Below are 6000 nucleotides of genomic sequence, written 5' to 3' on the forward strand. Positions count from 1 at the left end.
ACGCAACTGGCACTGTGCTCCACATCTAGTGGTCTTGCCCAGACATAACCTTCTGGGAGATGGTAAACACCAGGTTCAGGCAACTAACCCCCCCCCCCCCCCCCCCCCACCTCTAAATGTAAAGGGTCCTTGTCAAATTTACCATTCTTAGTAGACTTAGTAGACTTAACCTCATACAAGTTTGCTGCAATAGAACAGTGCATTTGAACTTTTATTATGGAACTAGGAAAACTAGGAAAGAATTGAAAACAATAACACAGAAATGTTTACTCTTAACCCCTTAAGGACGCGGGACGGTTCAGGACCGTCATCGGCATTTTTGCGTTGCCGACCGACGACGGTCCTGAACCGTCCTAAATTTAAGAGGTACTTACCCGATCGCCGTCGTTCCCCCGGCGGCGATCGGCGTTGCTCCCATTGTGGGGAGACTGCCTGCAGCCCAGACAGTCTCCCCATGGCGGATTAGGACCCCTGTGGCCATGTGATCGCCCAACAGGGCGACCACATGGTCACAATAGGTGTCCTAGACTCTGCCTGCAGGGGGACTGTCTGTGCTGACAGGCAGTCTCCCTGCCAGTGTAAAATCCAAAAAAAATTAAAGTTATAGTGAATAAAAAAAAAATATTATTATATATGTGTATATATATGATATATAGACATATATTATACCTATATAATATATGTCTATATATCATATATATAATGTCATGCTAAGTGTATTTTTATATTAATATGTACATATATTAATATAAAAATACACTTATAATTAATTTACACACGTATATATATAATATATATAATAACTATATATATATTGTATATATATATTATTATAAAATACGAATAATAAATAATTTAAATTAAATTTAAAAAATTAAAAATAATAATAAAAATTAAAAAAAATATATATATCTATACGAAATGTTATTCTAACTGTATTTTGATATTAATATATATATATTTATATCAAAATACACTTAGAATGAAATTGTATATATATCTATGTATATATAAATAAATAAAAAGAATACAAACTATTCATATGTCCATATACAAAATGACATAAATAATTATATAAATATACACGTAGACTTCAAATATATAAATATGCATATATATTTAAATTCTACGTGCATATTTATGTAATATTTTTACATAATTAAGTTATTTTATTGATTGCAATTTAAGGGACCTGCCTGCCAACCCAGGCCAAAAGTCTAGAGAATTTAATTTGCTAGCACTGTATTTTACCCTGTAACGTTCTACGACACCCTAAAACCTGTACATGGGGGGTACTGTTTTACTCGGGAGACTTTGCTGAACACAAATATTAGTGATTCAAAACAGTAAAACGTATCACAGCGATGATATTGTCAGTGAAAGTGACTTTTTTTGCATTTTTCACACATAAACAGCACGTTTACTGATGATATAATTGTTGTGATACATTTTCCAGTTTTGAAACACTAATATTTGTGTTCAGCAAAGTCTCCTGAGTATAACAGTACCCCCCATGTACAGGTTTTATAGCGTTTTTGAAAGTTACAGGGTCAAATATATGGGTCAAATATTTTTACATTGAAAATGACCAGGTTGGTTACGTTGCCTTTGAGAGCGTATGGTAGCCCAGGAATGAGAATTACCCCCATGATGGCATACCATTTGCGAAAGAAGACAACCCAAGGTATTGCAAATGGGGTATGACCAGTCTTTTTTAGTAACCACTTGGTCACAAACACTGGCCAAAATTAGCGTTCAATTTAGTTTTTTACTTTTTTCACACACAAACAAATATGAACGCTAACTTTGGCCAGTGTTTGCGACTAAGTGGCTACTAAAAAAGTCTGGACATACCCCATATTGAATACCCTGGGTTGTCTACTTTAAAAAAAATATGTACATGTGGGGTGTTATTCAGCGATTTATGACAGATAATAGTGTTACAATGTCACTATTGATAAATTTTAAAAATATATGTTTTGAAACCGCAATATCCTACTTGTACTTATAGCCCTATAACATGCAAAAAAATAGCAAAAAGCATGTAAACACTGGGTATTTTTAAACTCAGGACACAATTTTGAATCTATTTAGCAGTTTTTTTCATTCGCTTTTGTAGATGAATAAAAGATTTTTCACATAAAAGTCAAAAAACATGTATTTTTTTTCAATTTTTCATCATATTTTTTCATTTTTTAAAAATTAAATTACATGAGATTATATAAATAATGGTATGTAAAGAAAGCCCCTTTTGTCCTGAAAAAAACAATATATAATTTGTATATGAACAGTAAATGAGAGAGCGGAAAATTACAGCTAAACACAAACACCACAAAAGTGTAAAAAGATGCCTGGTCGCAAATGTACAACATCGCAAAAAAAGTCCAGTCCTTAAGGGGTTAATATTTGCAGTACAAGTATGTAGTAGTATCTATCAATTACCTTGGCATGTACTTGCGTCAGTGAAATATATTCTTTGTTCAGGAGTGCCTTCTGTTCTTCAAGTCCAACAACTAATGAAAACAGTTATATTAGCATATGTAACTGAAATGTCCATAAAGTTATAGTATACAAAAAATAACTGGTTATATCTATAGGAAGTAGCAGTTGTCTTATTTTGTAATATTGAGAATTGCCAATTATTGGCAATACTCGGATATAATACTCTGCTTCAAAACAGTACTGAAAAGTAACTCAAACTTGTTAAATACCACTGGTATAACATAAATCAGGGAAATGCAGTTGTGATTAAAGGGACACTATAGTCACCAGAAAAACTACAGCTTAACCCCTTAAGGACTGTGGGCGTGCTATGCCATCCTTGGGGACCCAGCTCTAAACGCCGGGGGGTGGCATAGTACGTCCCCGCTGTCCTTTCTTCTTTCTTACCCGGTCTTCAGCGATCGCGGTTTGGGGACTCACCTGGCAGCCCAGGGAGTCCCCATACGTCCGTTTCGGACGCCCTGAGCCATGTGATCGCAAGGTCCGTGTGAGAGGACCTCGCGATCACATGGAGGCATAGCCATCCATAGCAATGCCAGCAGGGGTAGTGTCTGTAATGACAGGTGAACTCCCCCTGCTTCCTGTAAAAAAAAACAAAGTTTAAAACAGTTTAAAATGAAATTATATATACTTAGATCATACATATACATACAAATACACATAAATACACATACACTGTCTAAGTGTATTTTAATATTAATATATAATTGTATATAATATCAAAATACACATGGAATGATATTGAATAAATAGATATATAATTATCATTATATATTTATATATAATATTAAGTAAGTAAATATGTAAATAGGTTAAAAAATAAAATAAAAATACAAAATAAATAAAAATGTTGTTATAAGTTTTACTGTTTTGAAATACTAATATTTGTGTTCAGCGACGTCTCTTGAGTACAACAGTACCCCTCATGTACAGGTTTTATGCTGGTTTCAAAAGTTACAGAGTCAAATATAAGACTTGCGTTTCAGTTTTTTCACATTGAAATTCGCCAGATTGGTTACGTTGCCTTTGAGACCGTATGTAGTTCATGAATGAAAATTACCCCCATGATGGCTTACCATTTGCAATAGTAGACAACCCAAGGTATTGCAAATGGGTTATGTCCAGTCTTTTTTTAGTAGCCACTTAGTCACAAACACTGGCCAAAATTGGCGTTCAAATTAGTTTTTTGCATTTTTCCACACAAGTTTTTTTTTTGTAAATCTGTTTTTATTGATTTTTTTCACATTAGGAATACACATGAAGAGCTGTGTCATGTTGGGACTCGCAGGGCCCATGTACAATGGTGGCATTAGGACAAGATTAACACTATATACAACATTGTATACGTATATGTATGGTGAGTTTAGCTGTGTGTCATGACCTATCTTCGCGATACCAGTGACTCTAGGATAGTGCTCTGGGACTATCTTTACATGTTAACAGATTGGGAAAGCCTGCCATATAATTTTTTTAAGTTGGTCACCCTCAAAGATAATCTCCTCTTTGCTCTCCTAACCTGCCCACTTCTCTGCCATTTGTGAGGAAGTGAGGCTACACTTTGTGTGGTGGTTGCTACAGGTAGGCATAATGTTCCCACATCTAGAGTGCCATATTGAAAACCCCGAGGGTAAAGGTACATGACATCATAAGTGTGAGCAGACTAACCACATTTATCGTGTTTAGTGATGGCTTAGGATGAGCTTCTTTCTCTGTTATTTTTTAACATGTTCTTATCATTCACATACTCGCATGTGTCCCATCGCGTGTGATTGACACAGCATGCATACAGAAGTTTTGTGAGATGTCAATATGATGTAGCCATCTTGGTCACATTTTAGACAATTATAGCACCCATTGTCATAGGGTGAGTGTTGTATCAATTAGTTTGTAAGTCCTTCAGATTCGATCAGTCTACGGATAGAAAAGAAGTGAGAAAAAGAGGCAAGAGAGTAAGGAGATAATAAAATACGGGAAGGAAGGGTATTTTACTGAGCAATGTGCATCGTGCTATAAGGATCAGTACCCTCAGCAGGGTCCCAGTGTGCAGAGAGTGAGCAGGTGTCATGGTGTAGTATAGGGGTAATAAGGTTAAGGGAGGCAGATACTGAGAGTGGTGTGGTCTCCGCCTTAGGGGATCGGTACCCCCAACGCCCCCCCCCCAACTTCGGGTATCCCCGGTCCCTCACAGGCCCCGGAATACAAACACATACCATGGCTGCCATGCTTCCGCATGCCTACTCCCCCTCCCCAAAAGAAAAGCATGCATAGCCTCAGCCCCATGAAGGCCCTCAACTCTGCGGATCCATTCCTCCTCGCAGGGTACCTCCATCCGCCTCCAATAAACCAGGTTAAGCGCCTTGGCTGCGTTTAGCAAGTGTCGTAAAATCTATTTTTTTGTATTGCGATATAGAGTGCGAGGATATATGCAGGAGGGCCAATTCAGCTGACCAATCGGCAGGGTCTCCTAAAATCTCCGCTACCCTGGTCCTAATCGTCTCTCAGTATGGGATGATGTCTCGGCATTCCCACCAAATATGTATTGTCGTCCCCCTCTCTGCTTGGCACCTCCAGCATTTTGGGGTTGTCGTCAGGAATATTTTATGGAGTAGAGTTCTTGTACCACAGTGATAACAGTTTATAGTTCATCTCCTGGTATTGTGAGCTGATAGAGCTCTTATGTTGCCAAATTAATGCTTTGTCCCATTGTTGAGACGAGAATGTTTTGTCCAAAAGTGTTTCCCACTGTCTGCGAAAGGTGGTGTTCGCTGTCTGGTGTCCGACTAAAAGATATTGATAGAATGTGGAAGTAGCTTTTTCCAGTGTGGTGCCCTTCTCACAGCATTCTTCGAACCAGTTGGGGTCCCTATGTAGTTGTTCCTTATGATGGAGTGTGTCATCGTAATGTTTCAATTGCATGTATGGGAGGGTTGCCAGGGAGGTTTGTGATTTACCTCTGACAATGAGCCCAGGTTCTGCAGCGCCCCGCCCCGCAGGGCCACACAGATGGGAATGTATTCCCGTCCCTCCAAGAAGGGCCACGCTTTTGGTGGAAGTCCCCCTCCCAATGCGTGATTGTGGGTGATCGGGAGTAGGGGGAAAAGGAGGATGCCGGTATTGCCAGCGGGATGGTCTGGAAGAGATAAAGCACTCTTGGGAGTATATTCATTTTTAGTACTGCTATTCGCCTGTGCCAGGAAACATGTGGATAAGCCCATTTGTCCAGGTCCACTAGCAGTGTCCTAAGAAGGGGAGCAAAATTATGGAGGTACAGGTTCCCTGGGTCCGGTGTCATCCATATCCCGAGGTACTTCACCAGTGTCGCTCCTTGCAGCGGCTGCCCGTAAGGGCCCCAACCCACCGGCGCAGACCAAGAAAAAGGGAGGCTATTAGGGCCACAGGAGGGCAAGCATGAGTGGGCAGAGAAGGTTCAGAGATCGTTGGGAGATGACATGAGAAAGGGTGGATGAGAAGGGGAAGAAGAGTATAAAGAAGTGAAAT

The 6000-nt window shown here is 39.0% G+C and overlaps 1 protein-coding gene across 1 annotated transcript in view; it reads right to left on the minus strand.

Annotated features, from left to right (window-relative positions):
- LOC134576883 (C-Jun-amino-terminal kinase-interacting protein 4-like) overlaps positions 1-2508 on the minus strand; it is a 214210-nt gene extending 211702 nt beyond the window's left edge. Inside the window, exon 1 of the mRNA XM_063435564.1 lies at positions 2443-2508. The gene's annotated coding sequence lies outside the window, so the exon portion shown is untranslated. The remainder of the gene's footprint in view (positions 1-2442) is intronic.
- Between the last annotated feature and the right edge of the window lie 3492 nt (positions 2509-6000).

The sequence above is a fragment of the Pelobates fuscus genome, chromosome 11, assembly GCF_036172605.1.
Source record: "Pelobates fuscus isolate aPelFus1 chromosome 11, aPelFus1.pri, whole genome shotgun sequence".
In the NCBI taxonomy this organism is placed as follows: Eukaryota; Metazoa; Chordata; class Amphibia; order Anura; family Pelobatidae; genus Pelobates; species Pelobates fuscus.